Source organism: Crotalus tigris, unplaced genomic scaffold (assembly GCF_016545835.1).
Source record: "Crotalus tigris isolate CLP2741 ecotype Arizona unplaced genomic scaffold, ASM1654583v1 scf7180000017785.2122318, whole genome shotgun sequence".
NCBI classification, from domain to species: Eukaryota; Metazoa; Chordata; class Lepidosauria; order Squamata; family Viperidae; genus Crotalus; species Crotalus tigris.
Window position 1 is genome coordinate 424,681 of NW_024096634.1, and position 25,671 is coordinate 450,351.

A 25,671-nucleotide genomic window follows, 5' to 3' on the forward strand; every position below is an offset into this window, starting at 1 on the left:
TGTTTTGTGTACTCAGGATGGAATTAGTTATATTGGAAATTCCTCCTAGATCTCTGGTTTTAAAACAATTCCAATAAATGTCTTCAGTTAGAAGTAGCTGCTGGAACTATAGTTTTCATAAGAAAAATATTTTAAATTTTATCAAGCAATTTGGTTGGCTGGATCATTCAGTATCTCTGTCTACTCCCAGTAGCATCTGGAAGCCACTGACTCCAAACACAGTAGCATATAAGCAGTCTCTTGTGTGCAAGAAAAAAACCACAACCCAATAGAGTCCTTCATAAGCTTTAGTCTGGTCTTTATATGAGTGTATGAATATGAGAAAGAGAGACAGAGTTGAATGATTCTTGCTTTCTGCATTGGTTTCTAAGGGTTCAAAGGATTTATCTATGAATTATTATATGGTTTGGAACCAGGATGCCTTAGAGAATTTGGGTGTCTTGTTTCCTCCTTGAAGAGGAGTCTGCCCAACCTGTGGAAGTATATACAGCATACCAAGAACTCAAGGGGACATGCAATTCTCCTCTTATGATAGCCACCATGCAGTAGAATTTCTTCCTCTTGGAAATGAGCTATATTTCTTTAGATTCCCCCCTCCCTATCTTTCAGGAGCTCAGTGAAGTACATATGTTATTCCCCATACAATTCTATTTATTTAAACTAAGTACATATTAATTTATATTAGGATTTAAGATTCTATTTAATATTATATTCATTGCAAATTAACAAAATATGGCACTGGGAGTAATCTCTCTGAATGTTTTTTTATGGGTTTTATTTTTTTTTGAAGGAATTTTTTTGTTTTCCTTCTTTAAGTTGTGTTCTTTATTGATGCAAGCTGACTGAAGCAATTGAAAAGCCAATGAACAATATAACTAAGAGATTGAGAAGAGGGAATAGGAGGGAGCAGCCCTCAGTATTCACTTCCCTAAACCCATGTCAGTGACCAGAAGCTTAGGGCTCTGATTGTTTTGAATGACAGGTCAATCTATAATAAATGTCCTAATTCATGATTTAATCATGCATGAGGCAACCAACAGCATATCTAACCAAAATCTGGGTAGACTTGGAGGCGGGAATTTTAGGTTTAGCATCAGCCAAGCGCCCCAGGATGTTATTTGAAAGTCACTGAGGTCTCTCAAAACCTCCATCTGATTGGATAAATTCAGAAGAAACAAGAAACAACTCAGCTTCAATCCTGACAAGACTGAGCAATGTAGGCACTTGGATCACTCGATCCTGAAAATTCTTCATCTCACATATTTGAGACTGGTTTGCAATCAGGGGATCTTGGACTCCCAGCTCTTGTTTGAAGAGCAGATGACAACTGAGGTCAAGAGGACTTTTGTACAGAACCCTTTTAAATTTTTTTCTGCTTTCATTAAATCAATTTCAAAGCAAGCATGTATCAAGAAAACCAAGATTAAATTTTAATTTCTTCCTCCATAAAGCCCAAATATCTTGAACTCCCTTGACAAGTGGGAAAATCATGAGATTCCTGTAAGATTGGAATCAAGCCCTTGTCAGGACTTCAAGAGAGAGTGGCAGAAGTTGGGCCCACAATGATATATGTGCAATATCTCTTTCGTTTAGGTTAATATATTTGCCCAATGGCATACTTTAAAACAGGAACATTAAAATAAATATAAGTAAATGAAAAGCACAGCTTTAAAATAAATGCTGTATATGTATTATTTACAGTAAAAATTCCAAACAAAATTATCAATTAATTTAAAGTATTTAAGTGGATCCTACACAGGCAATCTCTTTCTACCTTTCTCTTTTAAACCTTACAGTTATATTCATTTTTATCCCATTTATTATTCCTATAGATTATTCACCTCTGGATTTCCCCTTTTAGCTAACTGATACAACATAAAATATTCATTTTCAGTAAGCAAGCAAGATGAATTATCTCCAGTATTTAATAGAATCAAGCAATATAAAAATGTATTTATAGGTAGATTTTTATCAATTTGTTTAATACTAGTTATTCCAATTCTTGTGTTCCCAGAGCATTTATTATATTACTACAGCATTTTTATTTACAATAATATACATAGCCATATTCTATTTTGTATAGTAGTGGTTAATATATTTTCTGTCCCATTAACCTAGAACAGACATGTCAAACTCACGATGTCATGTGATGTCACACAACGTATCGGAGCTTTTTTGCCATTGCCGACAATGGGATGGGTGTGGTTCCGGTGTGATGAAACCGGGTCGTGGGCCGGCAGTTTGACACCCTTGACCTAGAAGAATTCTGGAAATTAAGGATTAAGAACTTCTTTTGACTGTCTGTTTCTCTCTGTCTGTCTCTCTTTCTACACATATGCACATACAAACACATACAATGTGAGTTTATGCTTACATGTCAACCAAGTAGCAGTATTTTGTGGCCTGAATCAAAGAACAAGATGTTCCATTCCATTTACAAATGTGGTTACGTAGTTCCATTTTGGTGCAGTTTGAACATGTCTCTCTTATCTCTGAAGACTGAAAAGGAACTTGCCAAGGCATAAAGCAAAGTGTTTGGCACATATTTCCAGCAACTACTGGCCACTTTCCAGAATTTTCTGATGACAATGCTTGTTCTGCAACCAAGGAAACATAGTTACTCCTAAGTTTACAGTATTTGGATAATAATACAACTGTTTCTTTTCTACTCATCTCCATGCTGCTTGGGTATTTTGAGAAACTGTCCCCTCTGTCTTAAACTAGGATTGAGTATTTGGATTTGATTGCTGCCTCTTGCTAACTTATCTTGGCATGAGTGATTCATCATAAGTCTTGTCATATAGCTGTTTTATAATTATTCTTTCAACTCTTGGAAGGAAAATAAAAATACTAATATTTGTTGGATATTTTATGAACCAAACTTTCTACGTTCTGTCACCTTGACTTTGGGCAAATGAATCATTTTACAGATTAAACACATTCAACACATAATGGAGCATAAAAGAAAAATAATCTTAAAAAGTAGAAGCACACACCGACTTTCATGATTCCTAAGGAAAGATAGACATTTGCCAAATGCCCAGAAAATTCTAGTAACTTTGATGCTATCTGTGCTTTGTGCTACAGATAACAATTGCAAAGAAACTAATACATTTCTAAATAAAGTTGGTTTGGAAATAGTCCCATTAGCACGAGTAGCTGTAGTGTGATCATTGTGCAGAGAACTCCAAACAGTGAGTGACTAATTCCACATTTTTCTCTTTGTTCTAGTTTATTTTCCTGTACACTTTTACTTCCCTGGTACACATTCCCCACTTCTGACCTTTTTTCCCTGCCTTCGTAATCAGGAACTTTCCTGTCCACACAAACACATTTGTTCTGCAGAGCAAAGCCCTACAGAACAAAACTGAATGTTGTCTGGCCATTTGTTTCCTCAAGAGATTCTGTGGGATAGGGGAGGTTAGGGTAGGCTTGGGAAAGACACTGGACTTTTCCTGAGCTAAATTTTTGTTGCCTGGGCCCAGAATGGACTTCTGGAAGTGGCATTCACACAGAGAAGTGGTTGGTCACATATTTGAATCCCACCACTGATCTGATCCAACTTGTTTTGTTGAGTCTTTGGCTATGAAGATAGATGTTCCTCACTATTTCTTATCATGAGTGGAAATCCCACTCCTGTTAACAGTCAGGAACATATTTGTTCTGTTTGAGGAGAGGAGTAAAATTATCTGTAAGCATTCTAGCACTTTACTACACAAGTATAAAGAAACCAGATATTCAAACTGGCAGCTTTTTGTGTGGCAGCATTCTTTTGGACGCTGAAGCCAAGTCATCTATAAGGTCCCAATTCATACTGCTGTACAGTGCATTTAATCTTCTTATGACTGGTCCTCATCACAGAGTTATCTCTAGTAGTTTGGCCACATGACTGGCTAATGGTATTAATTCATCATATAAATTAAGCTTATCTTATTAAGTCCTTTAGTATGAATGCATGAAGTTCCATTGGCACAGAACCGGCTAATTGGTCTTAAATGCAATGTCTGTCCTACTCTGGCTATAGGTTACAGCTCAGATATTTTCAAATTACAATTAAATACCTATCAGGGATCATATAATGACATGTCAGGGGACTGTTATGATTTTAGGTATTACTCAATCACAGCAAATTTTAGAAGTGTGAACTTCAACTCCAAGAATGCTCTAGACAGCCTGGTGGTTGGGGAAATCTAGGAATGAAGTCCAGACATCTTAAAATTGCTGAGGTTAGAAAACATTGCTCTTGGGGAGTTTTGTCTCCTCAAGAGAAAAACCTGGTTTGAAAGAAGTAGGCTTCCCTGCTGCCAAAAATAGAACAGACCTGGAAAACTGGGCCCAGGGACAGGAATGGCGGTGGCCCAGTATGAAATGAAACTAGCCTGCTGATCATTAGGAAAATGCTGCTGGTATTAGGAAAATGTCAGTATTTTTTCATTATAGTACTTTTTGCCTATATTCAAGGAAAGTCAGCTGAAAGGTAAAAATACACAATTATAAATGCTGGTTTCTTTAATGTTATAAAGAGCAATTCCTTCCTGTTGTCCTATTTTTCTGCTTCTAAGTTGCAGATAGCAGTTTGGATGTTTTGGGAGAAGGTAGGGAGAAGTTACCTGACATCCCTTCTCTGAGGCCAGCTGGCAATATATGTGACACAACACTATCATTATCAAATATGAAATAGGAATCTGCAGGTACACAGATTAAAGCATATATCTTTAATAAAAAGTATTAGAATCACATTGCAAATGCTGATACTAAATGTAAAAATAACCCACAATTATAGGTTTTCTTTCTATTCAGTAACATTTTTATGCTCTACTTATCCTAATCTAAAATGAAAATATTTAATATACCAGTTTCATTCATTTTATCTTTTCATTGCATAATAATCCTGCCATATAAGAGAAGTGATATCTTAACAGTAGAACTGGTTCATAGTTACTGGAGTGCCATGTGTGTTAGTTATACAACCTGTTGAACAGATTCATTACCTGTTCAGACTTGTTTAATTATACCAGCTATGGGACAAACAGTATGTATGTTTCTGACTCAGGTAAGTAATTAATGAAGGCTGAAATAATTCATAGTAACTGGAACAGAAATATAGCAGCAGGTACTAAAGTTAAGAATCTAGTGCATTCCTAGCACGTAGGCAATACTTTAGCTGCTTAGGATTTGTCTTCTTTTCAGTAGATATGCCGTTATATTATGAAAGAAACATTTCATGATAAATTAATTGCGCACATCAGATTCATATTTGAAAATTTATATCATATTATGCAATAATATTTGCATAGTCCACTCAAACTGGTATTCTCCAGATGGATTGATCTTCAGCTCTCATAACTTCCGTCCCAAGGCAGCTGCAGTAATTGGCCATGCTAGAGTCAGCAGAGGCATTTTTAAGGCATTTTAAGTCAAGATTATGGCTGCAGTGTGACTGAACTGCTGCCTTTATATATATGAACATTCAGAATAATGGGAAGTGATCCAACTCATCTGGAAGACATCAGGTTATATCAATGCTCTATGTAGTTCTAATCATACTTATTTAGAACTAAGCCTTGCTAAGGCCAAGATCATCCCAAAACAGAAACCTGAATTATGATTTAAAATGTATATTTTATAAAATAACACATGAAAATGTTGGTACTTAAGAATTATTATGGTCCATTATTTATTTCAAATGTGTTTTCTATCATAAACAAGGTGAATGGTGCCAGTTGATTGTAGAATCTGAAAGCATTCACTCTCTCTAGTACTGTAACCGGGGGATAATGATAAGAGATGGTGGAAACAGTCATTCAGCAACATCTGGAGAAACAGATTCCCTATTGTCCTCTAAAATAATTATATTTGATTTTGAAATTAAAATCTACCCCAGCTCTTATTTGAAGAACAGTTACAGAACACCCATGTACATCATGAATTACAGTTTTCCAATTGTTATGGGAATATTAGAAAGACCAATGCTATTTTAAAAAATGAGTCTCGTTTGTTTGTTAAGTCACAGGTTTGTGTGAGCCTGTGTAAGTGTCTTGCCAATTTAACCTAAGCCTGATGTGACCTCTGGAGAAGTTAATAAGTGCACATATAAAATGAAATTCTTTGTAAAACCCAAGCTTTAGATAGGGAGGATAAGGATTTTGCAATATCAGTTTCCATCTCTCCCCACCCCCATAGAGAGCTGAAATATCTATTTGTCAGTCCTGTTTATGAAACCAGCCCAATGAGCTGCTCAGGCACTTTCATCTCCACCCTACACATCCTTGTCCAAAATATCCAGTCCTTGCCAAGAGATGAGCTGTATTCCTGTAATCTTGGCAATAGGAATACACTCAGAAGCTGCAAAAATGTTTCTACAGCATCAGGCCCTGCTGCCCATTCAGGTTGTACTGAACCCTGCTGAGAGCTGGCCTGTTTGTCATCTCTGGAAATGTCAGAAGCTATTGAACTTCCTCAGGTCAAGGCATTGTCTTCCAGGAGTCTGAAAGTCAGGCTGTGTGTGTCATGGTTCCAACAGACAGAGATGAATAAAGCAGAACACCGAGGCTTGCAAATTCCTCAAAGGTAATTCCACTATAAAATCCATTGCTATCTCCTCCCATGGCTGATAGGGATTGGCAACTTGTTGCAATAATCCTGGTATTTTTCCAGGAAGCCTTTTCATGGTAGCACAAGTGGCACAACTCTTAACATAACTCTCAATGTCCTTTTTCATTCTTGGCCACCAGAATTGCCTCCGCTCCAGATGTAATATTTTTAAAAATCCCAAGTGACCTGCTTGCTTAGCATCATGACTCCGTTGCAATACCTGGAATCTGAGGCCATCTGGGAAGTATAACTTCAAAGCTAGCTCTCCCCTTAAGATTAATATAGATTTATTATCTTTAAACCAATGCTCTTCAACCTCTTCATCAATGATTTGGATGAGGGGATAGATGGGGAACTCATCAAATTTGTGGATGACACCAAGCTGGCAGGAATAGCCAACACTCCAGAAGACAGGCTTAAGATACAGGAGGATCTGGATAGACTTGAACACTGGGTATTATCTAACAAATTGAAATTCAGTGGTGAAAAAGTAAGGTTCTACATTTAGGCAAGAAAAACCAAATGTATAGCTATAGTATAGGTCAGGGGTAGGCAACCCAAAACACTCAAAGAGCCACTTGAACCCCTTTCCCACCAAAAACAAAACACTGGGAGCCGCAAAACCCTTTTGATATCTAAAATGAAGATAACACTGCATATATCCATTTTTACCTTTATGATATACATACATACATACGTACACGTGTGTGTGTGTTTCCTAAATTTTTGGATTGCTAACATGAATTAAGGGGGATTGGGATAGCTATTTCGAGCTGAATAGCTCTCATCAGCCAGACATACCCTTCTGAGATTCGAACCTGGGCTGCTTGCACATTACGCAGCTGTGTTGACCTCTAATGTGCAAGCAGCCCAGGTTCGAATCTCAGAAGGGTATGTCTGGCTGATGAGAGCTAATCAGCTCAAAATAGTTATTCCAGTCCCCCTTAATTCTTTGTTAGCAATCCAAAAATTTAGGAAACACAAATGATGTTGCAGTAGTGACTGCTGCCTGTGGATGGCTCTAGATTGAGCTGATATAGGCCCATATTTGGGCCAACAAGGTGCATAAAAAAACACTCAAGATATACATGCAGTGTTATCTTCATTTTAGATGTCAAAAGGGTCTCTCTCTCCTCTCCCCCTCTCTCTTTCCTCTCTCTCTCTCCCTCTCTTTCTCTCTCCCTCTCTCTGATCTTCTGCTCTCCCTCTCTCTGATCTTCTGCTCACCTGGCAAGCTGGCTTCAAGCTGTTCTCCAACAAGCTCAGGGGTAGGCAACCTCAGCTCTTTTATGACTCATGGACTTCAACTCCCAGAATTCCTGAGTCAGCATAGCTGGGCTAGCTAGCTCTCTCCTGCCCTTCCTACTTCCTACTTCCTGCAGAGATGCAGCAAAGGGAGGAGCCCCACCCAGTAAGCTTTTCAGCTCCTCGGAGAACACCGTGAGTCCTCTCTCTTTTTTTACACACATACACACACAGAGAGAGAGAGAGAGAGAGGGAGGGAGGGGGGGGAAGTGCAAGTGCCTCTCTCTGTCTCTGTCTCTCTCTGCAAATGGCAGAGGAGGCTGGGAGCCGCAGGGGAAGGCTCAAAGAGCCACATGCAGCTCCAGAGCCACAGGTTGCTGACCTGTGGTATAGGGTTTCCTGCTTGAGCAGGGGGTTGGACTAGATGACCTCCAAGGTCCCTTCCAACTTTATTATTATTATTAAACCAGGCATCAGTCTCTAATTTCTCCTTCAACTCCTTTAGTGAGTGATTGTCAGGACCAGCATGGGGTCTCCGTGTGTGCAATCTGGTTGTTATTTGAGGAGTGGATTGCGGCGGAGGAATAATGGAGTTAATTACTTCCTCTTGGTTGCTCTTGAACTGGGGCATTCTAGACAAGGCAACAGCCAAAAAAGTTCTTACCCCCAGGAAAATATTTTAAAGTGAAATTAAAATGGTTGAAGTACTGAGCCCACCGAACTTGCTTGGGGGATAATTTACAGGGGGTCTTGAGAGCCTCCAAATTTTTGTGATCAGTCCATACCTCAAAAGGTACTTTCCCCTTTCCAAAAAATGATGCCATGTCAGCAATGCTCAACGGACTGCAAAAGCCTCTTTCTCCCAAACTCCCCACCTCCTATCGGTGTCAGTTACTTTTTTTTGTAGGAGAACAGCCTCCATGTCCATGTTGCTTGCATCAGCTTGAATGATGAATTGTTGTCCGGGGTCAGGGTGTTTAAGAACTGGTTCAGCTGCAAAGAGTCTCTTTAGTTTTTTGAATGCTGCCTAGCACTCTAATGACAATTGCAATGGCTGACAAGGTCGGGATTTTCCCCCTCCTTTGCCTGTTTTGAGTAAATCAGTGATTGGCATGGCCATCTTTGTGAAAGAGGGAATAAATTGACAATAAAAGTTGGCAAACCCCAGAAAACTTTGAAGCTGCTTGCAGGTTCATGAGGGTTGCCATTTCAATACTGCTTTAACTTTGGTAGGGTCCATCTTTACCCCCTCATTCGAAATCTGATACCCTAGATAATCTAAGCAGATCTGGTGAAATTCACACTTCAACAGCTTTGATATAGTTTGGCTTTCAACAGTCTCTTTAATACCTCATGGACCATTTTGATGTGTTCATCCATGGTTTCAGATAAATAAGGATGTTATCAAGATAAACCTCTTTGTATAAATGATCATGGAGCACTTGATTTATCAATTACATAAACATAGCATGGGGCCCCTGCAGTCCAAAAGGCATCACCTTAAATTGGAAGCTCCCCAACGGGCAATTAAAGGCAGTTTTCTACTCATCCTCCTCCTTAATCTGGATCCAGTAATAAGCCTCTCTTAAGTCCAGCTTGGTAAAGATTTTTCCTTTAGCCAGGTGGTCCTTCATCAGGGGGAGGGGTACTTATTTTCCATATTGACTGTGTTCAAAGATTTAAAATCTACACATACTCTAAGAGACCCATCTTTCTTGTCCTTGAAGAGCATGGGAGCAGCAATATGGCAGGCTGACTGAAACCCCAAGCTAAGTATTTATTGATGTACTTTCTCAGTTCTTTCATTTCTCTGGGTGTCATAGAGTACATTTTTGCTTTTGGGAGCTTGGCACCAGGCAGAATTTCAATAGCACAATCCATAGCCTGGTGTGGGCGGAGGATGTCACATTCCTTCTCACTAAATGCTTCCGCCAAATCATGGTATTCTGTGTGGACCAGTTGAATCCCTGGCACGTTTTTGGCTACAGTCTTTAGGGTCTTGTGGGGCTCCCCTTGAATCTCACTGATAGCTAGTGTCTTTGTTTTATCAACAGTGGCAGGTGGGAGGGGTCCTGTCCCCAGTCTTAACCTCTGCATTCCCTCCTCCCACATGATGTTAGGATGCCATTTACCCAACCATGCTACCCCCAAAACTGCTTTGGTCATCTTCAGAACCACCACAAAATGGATGATTTTCCAATGCTGACCCATTTCCAAACACACAGGTTTGGTTAGGTGTTGTGGCAGGGGTACCTCCAATAAGGGACCCATCAGCCTGCTCAAATCTCATAGGTAGGGGCAATGGCTTGGCTCGGATGCCCAGTTTGAGACAGTGGGTAAGTTAATTAAGCACTGAGTGCACCCCAATCAAATTCATGTGAGCTCCCGTTTTGGGTACTACCAGCCTGGTGGGGATAGCAAAAGAGGGAATGGACTGACTCACCATGGGGTCCTCCTCACCTTCCTCCTCACTGTCGTACATTCCAGAATCTGCTGTGGCTGGAATTGGGGTTTGGCTTCAAACTCGGTGGGAGGGGAGGCTTCAACACCCAGGCCTTGATGTGCCCAGTTAGTTTTTTCTCTTCCCCCTCTAGGAGCTCTTCATGGTTTCACAGCAGCGACAGGTGCACTCCTGGGTTGAGGTGAGGAGTGGGGAACTCAATAGCATGGTGACCATCTGACCACATCGGTAGCACTTGATTCGAGCCCTGGCTTGTGATTGGGAGACGTTGGTGGCTGCAGAGAATTGGAGATGTTGGCCATAGAGGCATTTTTCTTGGATGCACAGTGGCTTGGGTTCGGTGGTGCTTGACTTTCAGGGATGGTCCAGCTCGATGTCTAGCACCATTGTCATACAGTACCACTCACGCAATAGGTTAGGAAGACTTTGAATGATGCAGGCTTGAAGCAAGTCACAATCTAGCCCCTGTTTGAAGTAATTGATCAGTGACCACTCAGGCAGTTAGCAACTCTCCTGAATTCATGGACATACTTCTTTGTGGGGTGACCTCTTTGCTTCAGGTGGTGGATTTCTTTCTCAGCCAACAGGACTTGGGATTCATCTTCAAACTGACCCCTCAGTTCTATGAATAGATTAATGTTGTGCAATTCAGGAGCACCTTCATCATGGAGGTTGGTCACCCAGTTGGTCGCTTCTCCCTCTAAATTTACCTCCATAGCATTCACCATCAAAGCCCCATCTAGGTAGGCATAAGCGTAATGATCTAAATGAGCCCACCTCTGGTTTAAGAAGACCAGCTTTTCAAAGCTGGGCTTGATGGGAGGCAGCTCGAATCTCGGTGGAGCCACCTGCACCTGCTGCTGGGCTTAGATGGCTTGCTGGTCCTGGGGACATGTCAGAAATGCTCTCTGGATTTCTCTTGGCTGGGCTCCAGGACTAGCATCCTGAGGCCATAGCAACGGGCTTGGCTGGGATACAGGACCTGGTATCACAGCTGGTTGGGGGATGGGCAAAGCAGTACGGGCCCCGGTGTTTGGGCTGGACCTCCAGCAAGGGAGAGGAAGAGATGAGTAGTTCTTGGCATTTTCCCCCACAGCACCCATCTCTTGGGCAACAGGAATCATATCCTTTATCTCCAGCCAGCCGAACTTCTCCTTCAGCTGTTCGACTGTGGACGAAAATCTCCACTCTCCGGAGTCATCCCATCCCATCAACCCTTTTCCTTTCTTGTCATCCACAGATGAAGAACCCTGGGATGGCAGCAATAAGAGCTCCTCTCCAGAAGTTATGGGAATGCTCCTGCACTGAGGGGCAGCCTCGGCTTGAAAGAGGTCCACTAGGGCTGTAGCTCCTTCCTGCAGTGCCAGCTTCCCAGGTTGGATCAATCTGGCTTTTGGCTGAGCCCTGCCAGTGATGCCTTCTCAGTGGCTGGAGCACCAGCTTGCGCTCTGACAGCCTGAGACCCGTTGAGGCTAGCAGCAATTTCAATTGTCTCCTCCATCTCAAGTCTTTGACAAGTCTTTACCACTCTCCCAAAAGTGAATGGGTAGGCGGTCAGAGCCGAGCACTCTGGGAAAACGAAATTTTAAGAGACTTGGTTTAATGTCAAGGTTCTGACAGACAGACACAAATAAAGCAGAACTCCGAGGCTTTCAAATTCCTCAAACAACATGTTTATTAGTTACAAAGTATCGGCATGTCAAAAGTGAAACCAAGTCTGGAGACACATGTAACAATTCTCCAATACAAAGTTAAGAAATTCCACCCCTAAGGCTATGCAAGCATTTACGTTCCCAATGCATCTTCTTGGTGGGCTTTTTACGCAACGCCCAGCCTGCAGTCTTGGGAGTAGCCAATGACCTTAGTTCCCACAGGACAAAAGATTATTTGACTAGCAAAGCACTTGGCAAACCCTCTCCCTCCATTCTATGTGTCAACCGAAAATGAATAGGGAAAATGGCTACAGCCACGCTCATTTTTAGAGTTGACAGTTTGATATGATGAACTGTACCATTTTAAAAAATATGAATAGGTAAATAATATGTCTTAAATAAACAGGAGATTTGATCTACACCTGCAGACTCTCCATCTCTAGTCTAATCCCCAGTTTTTGAACCTCAGAACGTGCTACCACTATCAAATGAATGAAGAGAGGCTGAATAATAGACTCACTATACAGCTTGTTACCCTGGGAGAAGTAGCCTTCCTGCGACTTAGAATAATGAAGACACAATCTCTGAGAGAGGGCAGCCACTTAAAGTGTTAGAATAAAGTTCTGGTCTGTTTGATAGGGGTTACTGAATGAAACCTCTTGTCATAGTGTTCTTGCTTGAAGGTTTTTTAAAATTGTTTTGCTGGGATTTTACGTAATAAAATGCATTATGAGATGTAGAATGGCTCTTAATTACTTTAATCTTTGAGGTTATAGGAAATATCTTGCATCAACACATAATTTCTTTTTTAATCTTTTGCCAAAGAATGCTGCACCTGGATATTTTTTGCTATCAGCACTGTTTAAAGATATTGTAGATATTAAAATATTCCATTAATCTATTCCTGAGATAGAGACAATGAAACAATATCTTTTGTGTTGCTTGCACTTCAGATATATCCTATTCAAATTATTTCTATTTCTTTAATTATTTCTAGAGAACGTGGTACCTCTGATTAGTTTTATGTACTTTTCCTCTCCTATACAGATCTAACAATTTTGGAATTGGTTTTGTGTAATCAAAACAATGCAATCAGCTTCCTAATGAAATCATTATTTTTGTTTGCTGAATAATTTGCTGATTTTGCCTCCATTCTACATATTTCTTTTTTGTTCTGTGGCTTATGCTGGCCTATAGCTGTAATGAGATAAGATTATAAGAAGGCAGCATAGACTATAGAATTCCTGAAGGTAAAATTTATTTCAGCATGAATTACTTTGTATAGCCAGAACCCACAACCATAAATACTAGCTTTCTTTATCCTTACTTGTGCCTCAACTGCATTTTGAACTCAAACCACTTTTGGACATAGAACTGATTTGTTTTATATTTGTTTTACAGGATGGATTTGGCAGTGTTGAAGTCCACACGCCTTAAAATTGTCAAGTTTGGGAAACACTGATCTATCTGATATCTCTGATTGTTAGATGCAGGAAGTTCTGAACCACCCAGCATTGTAGATGACATGCTAAGGGGAGAAGAAATGTTTCAGGTAATGTTTGTTTTGTGTTTTCTGAGTAACAAGTTTCTCAGACAAAGTAGTGCAGAAAAGCTAATTATTTCTTATGGCCTCTAGTATTGTTATTGGTTTTGTTACATAATATTGTTGTTTTATGCTTTATGAGCTACCAAAATCTTAGATAAAATAGGACAGTATGCATTCACACATAAGCACACAAAAATCCAGAGGTTTTTTTTTTTTGGTGCTTTAAAGCAAAGAAAAATGATTGAGAAAAGGTAAATTAGATCCAGTTGCTGAACTCTTTTACTTCTTATGTTATAATGTGGCTGAAACTTTGGTGAAGGCTATAGTTTAAATTAATGGATTCATTCTAAATATGTTTGGAGCTTTAAGAGACAATGGACTGAATTTGCTATAGCCTGAAGTAGATCTTGTGAAACAATATGAAAAAATAATAAAGGTTGACATAGCTCCAGTTTTTTTTTTGTATCCAAGGATAACCCCCCTACTTTGAAAAATAAATATCTAAGGATAATAACAGATTTATGCAATAATAGAAAATAAATAACAAAAATTGGAATCACTTACATTTTCATTAGCAGACAATCATTGTTAATAATCATTACCTCTTCTCTCCTCTGTCTTCTCTCCCCTCACCCCACTGTCCTCTTCTGTCCGTTAAAGATAGTTTTGTTACATAATCAATCTAGCAGAGTAAACAGAGGGGGAAATTTCAAGGCAATATTATAATTTTTGTTGGTGGAATTTACCTATGTCTCCTTTGATTGCATTACTTCAGATTCAGAAAAGACAATTGGCTGGCAAGTGTCATTTCTCATTGCTTCATTCAATGCTTTCAGTTTTTTACTGAAAAAAAAAACTGAAAAAAATGACCCTGTCATAAAAGTGAATCCTTTAAAATGTTGACAGCATGGATAGTTTGATTCTGTTCTTAGTAAATGCTATCACATTATTTTACAATCTGTAAGCAGCTTTTTAGCTCAGTTCTAGGATATTGAATAAAATAGGATTACAATTAAGAAAATATAGTTGGACAAATGGCTGTATCTTATGCTGTTTGCTGTGACAATTCAAATAATAACAAAACATGACTATATCATAGAAATCTTGGATGATTATTAATTTGTAATATTCTGATTCTTTTTCAATAACAACAACAACAACAACAACAAAAGATCAACTCCTAATAGACAAAATGATCTTGGAAAAATGCAAGAAAAGGAAGACCAGCCTGAATGTGGCATGGATTTACTACAAAAAAGCATTTGACTTTCTGCCACATGACTGGATAATCAAGTGCCTAGAAATAATAGGAGTCAGTAGAAACATCAGAAAATTTGTGCAAAGATCGATGACACAATGGAAGACACAGTTGCAGGTCAATGGTGAGAAATTAGGAGAGGTTAATATCAAGAGAGGAATACTTCAAGGAGATTCATTATTACAACTACTATTTGTTATTGCACTGTTTCCTCTGTCAACAATACTGAATAACTCAGGACATGGCTATCAAACATCAAAAACATCTGTCAGACTATCCCACCTCCTTTACATTGATGATCTGAAGCTGTATGGAAAAACATCATCTGAAATAGAATCGCTGCTCAACACTGTCCGTATATATAGCCAAGATATTGCAATGGAGTTTGGCTTGGACAAATGTGCCACATTTACTATCAAACAAGGAAAAATAGTAAAAACTGGAGGAATCAAGATGCCCCACGAAAATAACATTAAGAGTCTGGATGAGGAAGATTACTAAAATACTTGGGTATCCTTCAAGCTGACAACATCAAGCATACTGAAGTCAAGAAAAAGATTAGAGGGGAATACATCAAGAGAGTGAAGAAGATCTTAAAGTCCAAACTCAATGGAGGAAATATCATGAAGGCAATCAACACCTGGGCAATTCCAGTCTTTAGATACACAGCTGGAATAGTGGACTGGAGTCAAGCAGAACTAAAAGCAATGGATAGGAAGACCAGAAAAATAATGACAATGAATCATGCCCTTCATCCACGCAGTAACATTGACAGGCTCTATCTATCAAGGCAAATAGATGGGTGTGGAATGCTGCAAGTACATCAGATGGTTGAAGACAAAAAATGGCTTTGGAAGAATATCTGAAGGACAATGATGAAGATGCACTGAAATTAGTATATCAGGAAGGCTTACTGACTACTAGAGAGACCAAACTGGCCTACAAGAAAGACCGAATGAAGAACAGAATAAAGGCATGGGAAGACAAAACACTACATGGGCAGTATATTTAAAAAAATAACTGAGAAAGCAGATAATAACAAGACCTGGCAATGGCTAAGAGCAGGAAAATTGAAGAAAGAGACCAAGGGACTAATTCTGGCTGCACAAGAGAAATACAATTTTGAATAGGCTCAGTAAGAAAAATTTAGATATAATAATTTTACAAGAAACTCACATAAAGAATCAGCACCAAGACCTATTAAACCACCCCAAGCTAGGAATTAAATTTGTATCTCTCCCACAGCAGAATAAAGGAGGAATAGTGATATATGTCAATGAAAAAATCCCGGCAAAACAAATGTACCAGGAAGATGAAGGTAAAATCTTGATAACTGAAATCTCCTTGAATAAAAAAAAAAGTCGCCCTAGTAGGAATTTATGCTCCCAATGAAAAACAAAGACAGTTCTACAAGAAATCACATAAGATTATTGGTGATTTTGAATATGAAAATATTTGTTTAATTGGTGACTTTAATGCAATCGTAGATAGAGAATTAGACTATAAAAGTGAGAATGTAAGAAAAGGGACTTGAAGAATACTACCTGATACTTTTTTCAAAACGGCAGAGGAACTTAATATCCAGGATAGTTGGAGGGAGAGAAACTCAAATGTAAAACAATTTACATATTATTCAGGACACCACCAATCCTGGTCTAGAATCAACATGACCTGGACAACAAGAGAATTAAATTCAGATGTAGATGAGGTAATGATAGATATTAATATTTGGGCAGACCACAATCTTATTATAATGAAATGGAAAGGTCAGAAGGCAACTAGGAGGTGGACCTTAAAAAAAGCAATTTTAAATCAAAAAGAATTTAAGCAAAAAATGGAAGAGCAAATGCGGATATTTTTCCAGACAAATAAGAAAGAGGAGACCAATACCCAAAACCTATGGGATACAGCCAAGGCAGTCATGAGAGGAACTGCAATTGAATACATGGCTAATGAAAATAAAAAGAAAAGACGGTATCAAAAAAGCTTAGAGGAAGAACACAAAAAATTAGAAATAGAATTGCAAAAAAAAAAAAAAACCCCACAGTGTAGAGATCTAAAACGACAACTAGACTTAAACAAACACAAATTGAATATTTTAGAAAAAGAAAAATTGGCACAAAAATTAAAAAGTATCAGACAAAATTTTTTTGAAAGGCAAACAAACCTGGGAGATGGTTGGCTTATAGATTAAAAAGACAAAAAGATAAAAGATGGATTAGTAAATTATGCAACGAAGCAGGAGAGATGGTATACAAAACGGATGAGAAAAAACATGTGACGTATGAATTCTATAAAAACATTTATAAAAATGATGTAAAGATTAGTGAAGCAAGAATACTACAGTATCTTACAAATGCTGAACTGCCAAAGGTCCCGGAAAAATACCAAAATATATTAAATGAAGATATAACAGTTCAGGAAATTATGGAAGTGATTAAAAAACAAAAAAGCAATAAAACACCAGGCCCTGATGGATTACCATCAGAAATATATAAAAACCTTCAAGAACTTCTGGGCCCAACTTTATTGGATGTATTCGACAAAGTACTAAAAGTAGCAAAGACCCCAAATTCATGGAAAGAAGCAATCATTACACTAATACCTAAAGAAAATTCTGATTTAACCTTCATAAAAAAGTATAGGCCCATTTCCTTATTAAATACGGATTATAAGATTTTTATGATAATAATAGCAGAAAGATTAAAAAGATACTTAGCTGAGTTTATCCATACCGATCAAAACGGTTTTCTGCCCAAAAGGCAAATAAGATACAATGTCAGGATTATATTAGATATGCTAGAATATTATGAATCACACAATGAAAAACAAATGGCACTAATTTTTGTTGATGCGCAGAAAGCGTTTGATAATGTTAGATGGGAATTTATGTTGACCCACCTTAAATATATGGAATTTGAGGAAAGATTCATAAACATGTTCCAAGCAATTTATTCTAAACAAGAAGCAAAAGTAATTATGAATGGAGAATTAACAAAAAGTTTTCAGATACAAAAAGGTATGAGACAAGGCTGCCCGCTATCAGCATTATTATTTGTACTTTCATTAGAAGTTTTAACAAGAATAATTTGAGAAGATAAACTGATTAAAGGTTTAGAAACTAAGAAAGAGATATTCAAATTACAGGCATATGCAGACGACCTAGTATTTATTTTGGAGGAACCTTTAGAGTCTGGTTTAAGATTATTACAGGTCCTGGAAAATTATGGAGATGTAGTGGGGCTGAGGATTAACAAAGAAAAAACGAAAATGTTAGTCAAGAATATGACCAAACCACAAGAGAATGAGCTAGCAGAAAAAAATAACATTCAAATAGCTAAAAAAGTAAGATACTTAGGGATTCAATTGACAGCAAGATGCATCACACTCAAAAGAGAAAATTATGATAAATTAATAGATCAAATCTCTGTAGACTTAGACAGATGGAAAAACCTACAGCTTTCTTTTATGGGGAGAATTGTGACTATTAAAATGAATGTGCTACCCAAACTACTTTTCCTATTCCAATGTATACTAATTAAATTAGGCAAAAATTTCCTTGAAAATTTAAACAAAATTATATCCAAATTTATTTGACAAGGGAGGAAACCAAGAATTAAATTTAAGTTATTGCAGGATGCAAAAGAAAGAGGAGGATTCGGTCTCCCAAATTGGGAAAAATATTACCAGGCAGCAACACTTGCTTGGTTAAAGAAATGGATACATTTAAGGAATAGGAGATTGCTAGCACTAGAAGGTCATGACATGCAGACAGGGTGGCATGCAATACTATGGGATGGGAAATACAAAGCACACCAGTATTTCCAGAAACATAATATTAGACGAGCACTACTAGATGTGTGGATTAAAATTAAAAAATCTAATTACATGAAAATACCCAATTGGATTTCAACACTGGAGATTTTTTTGCAACCAAAATTTATGTACCTGGGAAAGGTAATTATATATAAAAACATTCTAGATGAGATTGGAGAATTGAAAACAAAAGGGGAACTATTAGAAGATGGCATAAAGTTGGAATGGTGGGCATACTTGCAAATACAAGCACGATATAGAAAAGATTAAAAAAAACTGGGATTAAACTAGAATATACAGAACTAGACAAAATTCTGCTAGGAACTGACAACAAAATGTTAAAAAAATTACCAATATTTATTAGAACAAAGAATGCCAGCAGAACAGATGAAAGATACAATGTTAATTTGGAATAAAAACTTCGGCTATAATATCGAGTTAGATTATTGGCAACTACTGTGGGACAGGAATAGGAGATTAACATTAGCTACTACTTACAAAGAAAATTTATACAAGATGTTTTACAGGTGGCATCTTACCCCTATAAGGCTAGCAAAAATAGACAAAAAATCTTCACCATTATGTTGGAAATGTAGGAAAATACCAGGGACTTACTATCATATGTGGTGGGAATGCTCAGAAGCTCGAAAATTTGGGTACTTGATAAAGAATTGGTTAGAAGAGATACTATCATTAAAAATTGAAGCAAAACCAGAACTCTTTTTATTAGGGATCACTATGGCTAAATTCAGCAAAGGAGCTTTATATTTAATTCTGCACATTTTAACCACAGCAAGATTAACATATGCTCAAAATTGGAAAAGAAAAGAACCCCCCCCCCCGTGAAGAAGAAATACTAAACAAAATTCTATCCTGTGCGGAAATGGACAGACTGACATTAGAACTCAAAAATAAAACAGAAACAGAATACTTTGAAATTTGGAATAAAATGTATAATTGGTTGGATTTTAAGAGGTATGCTGGGACAAAGGCTGATGATTAAATAGATAACCTAGAAATTCTTATTTTAATATTTGTTATATTAGATATAATCAAAAGTTATTTAACTAGGATGTATTTTATTGAAAGAATGCGCACTGTGTAACAATGTAATAATGTAAAATAATATTAATAGTATCGTTTAAACAGGGAAGTTGTATCATGTCCAATGTATCTTTTTTGTCTTTAATTGTATTATGTTTAATGTGTCTTTTGTGTTTTTTAATTGTATATTCAATAAAATTTTGTATAAAAAAAGACAAAAAAGTCTGGACAGTGGACGTGGCAGTGCCTGGAGACAGCAGAATAGACGAGAAAGAACTGGAGAAGATAACAAAATACAAAGACCTACAAATAGAAATAGAAAGACTGTGGCAAAGGCAAGCAAGTGTAGTACCAATACACTTGGTACTACTTGGTGCAATCCCAAAACAACTGGAGAACCACTGGCATTGACAAATTTGCAATTAGTCAATTGCAAAAGGCAGCCTTACTAGGAACTGCTTCCATCCTGCGACAACATCTGTAATACCATCAAACATCCACATCTGCTTATCCGAGGTCCTTGGTAAGGACTCAATAGGCAGACAAAATGCCAAATCCAGTCTGAACATCTGGCTGACTATGCGCTGCCCCCATGCGCGGCACGCATGCGCGGCGCCGCCCCCTGAGGGGGGGGGAATGGCGGATCGCATTGTTTGGCGACCCCGTAAAATGGTCGATCGACCCCAAATGGGGTCACGACCCATAGGTTGAGAACCGCTGAACTAGACATATCCAATTCCAGCAACCATTCCTTATATGTTTTAGCCTCCAAACCTCTAATTATCTTTGTGCTCTTCTCTGTACTCTTTCTAGAGTCTCAACATCGAAATTTTAAAGTCAGATACAACATCTGTATTGAAAATGGCTGGAACAATGTGGACTGCACCAAAATGGCTAGTATTTTGCCACTCTGAAAAGTGGGAATGAAATCTCAGCAAAACTTGACAGGAAAATTCTGGATTGGTGTGATGAATATCAAAGATAAACAATACAAAGTTTGCTAAGTGGATACACCGTTAATGCTTTCCACAGATACTTGGATCTAATGATGGGATTCAGCCGGTTTGCACCGGTTAGGTAGAACTGGTAGCTAAATTTTGCTGCATTTGAAAAACCGGCTGGCTTCCAGAAGTCCAGTCTAGGCCTGGGAAGCCTGGAGGAGGCCTCCCAGGCCTAGAACGGCCCACCAGAATTGCGTGGATGCCACTTCCGGAAGTCCATTCTAGGCCTTGGAGGCCTCCCAGGCCTGCATCGAATAAGAGAACTGGTTGTTCAGGTATTTGAATTCTACCACTGCTTGGATCTATTCCACTTTCTCTAGTTCATTTTGGATTAATGTTGATTATTGTACATAATTGCATATTCTTTCAAGTGATTTTTCCATTAGGATGATGCAATGTTATAAATCTCTAAACATTAAAAATCTTGTAAATTACTACTGTGTGACATTTTATACATCATATGTTTATATGTCCTAAATGCAGAAGACTAAATATTCTTTATTATTGAATACAGCATTGAAAAAATTGAGTTCTGAACAAGAATTTATGTGAATCAGAACCTCTAGGCATTAGTTGCTATTGGCTTCTTGCTGGAGCAAATCTTATTATAGGAGTTTTGTAGGTTTCTTTTTCTCCTCCTGTACTTTTCTACCTTTTCCTTTTCTTATTGATATGATAGAAAGCCTTGTAAGTAAAATTAGACCTTTTTTTAACTGTCACACATAAATCTTTGTTTGCCTTTAGACAGTTAACTGGTTAGATTTTTCAGCTATATTAATTGTGGATTATATCATTATGTTATGTCATGTCATGTCATGTCATGTTATGTTATATTTTTATACTATACCATACCATACCATACCATACTATCATTATATCATTTTTCAGATCTTATCTTCTGGTATCATTATCCTGAATTAGTTGAAATGCAGTCTAGTCTAGAGAGATGTCACAGAATGATAATACATCATAACAAAAATAGATCTGAATTTGGGGATATACAGTAGGCCAGTTTTAGCAGGAGGCAGATAGATGCTGGGCAAACTTGCTTAAATATTTGTTTTTTTTTCAATCATTTTGGTTTCTTGAAAAGACAAGCCTTTGAGCCAGATGACCAACAGAAAATCAGTGATTGCAGATAATTCACACTGTAGATTTTAGAAATCAGGATTAGTGCTCTTGACATTTCAGGTTTTTTTTTCTAATTGAAATCAGTGGAGCTGTATGAAAAGAGTGTTTGCTTTTTCTCCTATGGCATTTACTGTACATAAACTACAGTTATCTTTGCTGGGGAGAATCTCAGCGGTTAAAATGAATGTTCTTCCAAAGTTTCTTTTTTTGTTTCAAATGATACCTATTTTGAAAAAAGATGCCAACTTGGAGGAATGGCAGAAGGGTATTAACAAGTTTATTTGGGCAGGGAAAAAACCAAGAGTTAAGTTTAAGATTATACAAGATGCACGGGAAAGAGGAGGACTTAAGGCGCCTAATTTAAAATTGTATTATGATGCAGTGGCTTTAACATTGATTAGTGATTGGCTTAACTTAACAAATAAAAAATATACTCCTTCTTGAGGGATGGGATTTATTATATGAATGGCATGCATATTTAATTTATTAAATATTTTAATAAAAAAATAGATCAGGTTTTTAAATCTCATATTTTAAGAAACGCTTCATTACGTGTCTGGAAGAAGTATTATTATAGGTTAAACTATAAAATTCCAATTTGGGGGATTCCTGGACACACGATAGAGGGGGTATCTAGGGGTGTGAATTTGAATAGGATTTCTTATAAGGAATTACTTAGTTTGGTAGGGAAGGATTGGCAATTAAAATCTTTAGCTGAGTTGAAGCAAGAAAATATTGTACACTCTTGGTTTCAGTATAATCAATTGTTAGTTAGGTGGAGTTTAGATCAAAAGGTTGGTATTACTTTAGGGGACGTGAATTTGGTAAAACAGATTAAAGATCAAACTCGAGCCCATATAAAGAGAATTTATAATGTTTTAATAGAATTGGATTCTGAAACGCAGTTAGTTAAAGACTGTATGGTAAAATGGGCTCCAAATATTCAAGAGCCGATTCTATTGGACACATGGGAGACAATTTGGGTTAGAAATGTAACATTTACTCAAGCTCAAAATTTAAGAGAAATTTTTTATAAAATGTTTTATAGGTGGCATTTGGATCCTCAAAAGCTGCCCTGTATGTATCCTAATTTACAGCCCAAATTTTGGAGATGTGGAAGCTTAGATGCAACTTATTTTCATATTTGGTGGACTTGTAGAAATATAAAAGCTTTTTGGAATAAGATTTGGTGGAACGTTCAAAAGATTTTTAAGAGAAAGATAAAGTTTATGCCACAATTATTTTTGTTAGGTGTTATTGTAGATTTTATATTAAAGAAATTAATTTGATGTTGAATCTTATAACAGCTGCAAGATTATTGGTGGGGCAATATTGGAAGAAAGATTCTTTACCTACTATGGAAGAATGGATACTCAAGATATCTAATTTAGCAGAAATGGCAAAAATTTCCGCTTATTTGAAGGACTATTCACAAGAAAGATATACAGTATCTTGGTTTGGAGAAGATGGATAGATTATATTCAGAATAAATATGAGACTAAAAAGTATTATCTAGCTTATGAGTAAATTTTAGATTATTATCAATAGTTTAATATGGTTGAATTTATATTAGTTTTAGTATTATGGTTTAATTATATTATTATTTTCATTTTTAATTTGTTAATATTTATTTTGAAAAGGAGTTAAAGTATGTTATGGATTTGATTGTTTGTATAGTTGGGTAATGTTAGTTAGATTATGATTGTTTATTTGTAACCCTGTAATCAGCTCTGGGAAGTGGAGGAGAGGTGGGAGGGGTGGGAGGGATTTGGGATATATATATATATATATATATATATATATATATATATATATATATATATATATATATATATATATATATATTTAAAACTTTTAATTAAAAAAAAGATCCTTTACTGAAATTTCCTCTAATGTCACTAACATAACCCTTGATCTTAAATTTGTAAGTATCAGTTAGTTTGGGCCTCATTAAAGGCCATTCATTTTGTATCCATTTTTCTGTATTTTCAAACATTTCTAATGGGTGCCGAAGAACGAAATCCAGCTTTTTAAAGTTTATTTCTTATATGCATATCTAAAAAAAATTATAAAAATCAGCCCCTCCATTGTGAATCTGTTATACAGACCCTTACTTCACAACTAAACAGATCTAACTTTTCCTTTTGTCTCAATTCATAATATCCATGCCAGACCGTATGCAGTATTCCGCATACACTGTGTAGAGCTTAAAGGAGTATATTGTTCTAATACTCTTACTTTGTAACTTGTAACTTTTTTTAAATATTTTATTGAATAAAAAAGATTAAAAAAAATTGAATGTGGTGTATCATCTTTGACATACATCTTTGTCTAATCATTCCATACTTTACATATAAAAAATAAGTATTACATATACAGTTATACATATCAAGTCCCCTATTTATATCCCTTCTATCGACTTCCTTCTTGTTTCCCTCCACACATAAAATTTATTCCAAATTCAGTAATATTCTGTTTCCTCCTGGTTTTTTAATTCCTTAGTTATCTTATACAGTTCAGCGCAATGTAAGATTTTCCTTATCAGTGCATTTCCGCTAGGCACTTCAATTGCTTTCCAATTTTGGGCAAACAAGATCCTTGCTGCCGTTATTACATGTATAATTAAATATATATCATCTTTGTTTATATTTTTTTCTAATATTCCTAATAAAAACATCTCTGGTTTATATTGAATTTTTTGACCCGTCATTTCTGTTATCTATCTCCAGACCCTAAGCCAATAAACCTGTATTCTTTACAAACCCACCAAATATGAAAGAATGTACCCTTTTCCTTTTTAAACTTCCAGCAAATTGGTGAGTAACCACTATACATTTTTGTGAGTCTGGCCAGTGGCAGATGCCATCTATAAAGTATCTTATAAAGATTTTCTTTATAAGATGATGCCAATGTAATTTTGTTGTTACGTTCCCAAGTTTGCTGCCATTGGTCCAGATTTATAGCATGTCCCAAATCTATTGCCCAGGTAACCATCGTTTCTTTGACTTGTTCCTCATATAATTTATATTCTAACACAGTGGTTCTCAACCTGTGGGTCGGGATCCCATTTGGGGTCGAACGACCATTTCACGGGGGTCGCCAAACAACACAGTCTGCCATTTCCCCCCCTCTTTTCCTTAGCTGTGCTACTCCCTTTTATTCTATTGGCTTTTGAAAGCCAATAGAATAGGCTCTCTTGAATAGAGTCTAATTCTATTGGCTTTCAAAAGCCAATAGGAATTGTCCAGGCTGTCGCTGCCCTGCTGAGCCCACCAAAAGTCCCATTCTGCAAATGGTGCTGCAAGTTGTCTGCAGCGAAGGTGAGCTGTCTGGAAGTTTCCACCCCTCCCTGCTGAGCAACTACTAAAAATGTAAGTAAAAGAAAGCCAGGGGTGGGAGGCGGGAGGCCAGCGGGTGCAGGGAGGGTTGCTGGCACGCATGGGGCCCGGCAGGTGCCTTACCTCTCTTGGGATGGGCCATCTTCTACTCAGGCAAGTCATTAGTTTATCTATCCCAGTGTGGTCAAAAAGACTAGCACACCTCTTCAGGATTTCAGTTCTTTGTTTTTACTTTTTTCTTGAAGATATTTGAGCTGATCTTGAAAACATCTGCTTATACAGGAAATGCTCTTCTACAAAGCTAAAATCCTATGGGAGACAGAAGGCACTATGGATTATTCCTATTTGTATATGACAACATTGTCATAACAAAAGTGATTTTGACTGGTAAGTGAAGATAGAAGAGGCATAAAGACTGTGGCATGTATTCTTGGTACTATTTTATTTATATATTTTTCATATTTATATGGCCATCCATATAAATGGGCATTAAACAACAGTGCTATGGACATCCTTCTTCTATTATAGTTCAGGTTGCTTCTAGCATGGTAAGTGGAATACATGAGATTATAGTTAATTTATGTC

At 37.2% G+C, this 25,671-nt stretch overlaps 1 long non-coding RNA gene across 2 annotated transcripts in view; it reads left to right on the top strand.

Moving 5' to 3' along the window:
• LOC120307477 overlaps positions 1-14,726 on the top strand; it is a 61,352-nt gene extending 46,626 nt beyond the window's left edge. Inside the window, exons 1-3 of one of the 2 annotated variants that reach the window (XR_005556557.1) lie at positions 9,463-10,481; positions 13,354-13,504; positions 14,671-14,726. This is a non-coding gene — a long non-coding RNA (uncharacterized LOC120307477). Of the gene's footprint in view, positions 1-9,462; positions 10,482-13,353; positions 13,505-14,670 lie in introns of those variants that run through there. The other variant, XR_005556558.1, reaches the window with a different exon arrangement.
• Positions 14,727-25,671: the final 10,945 nt, after the last annotated feature.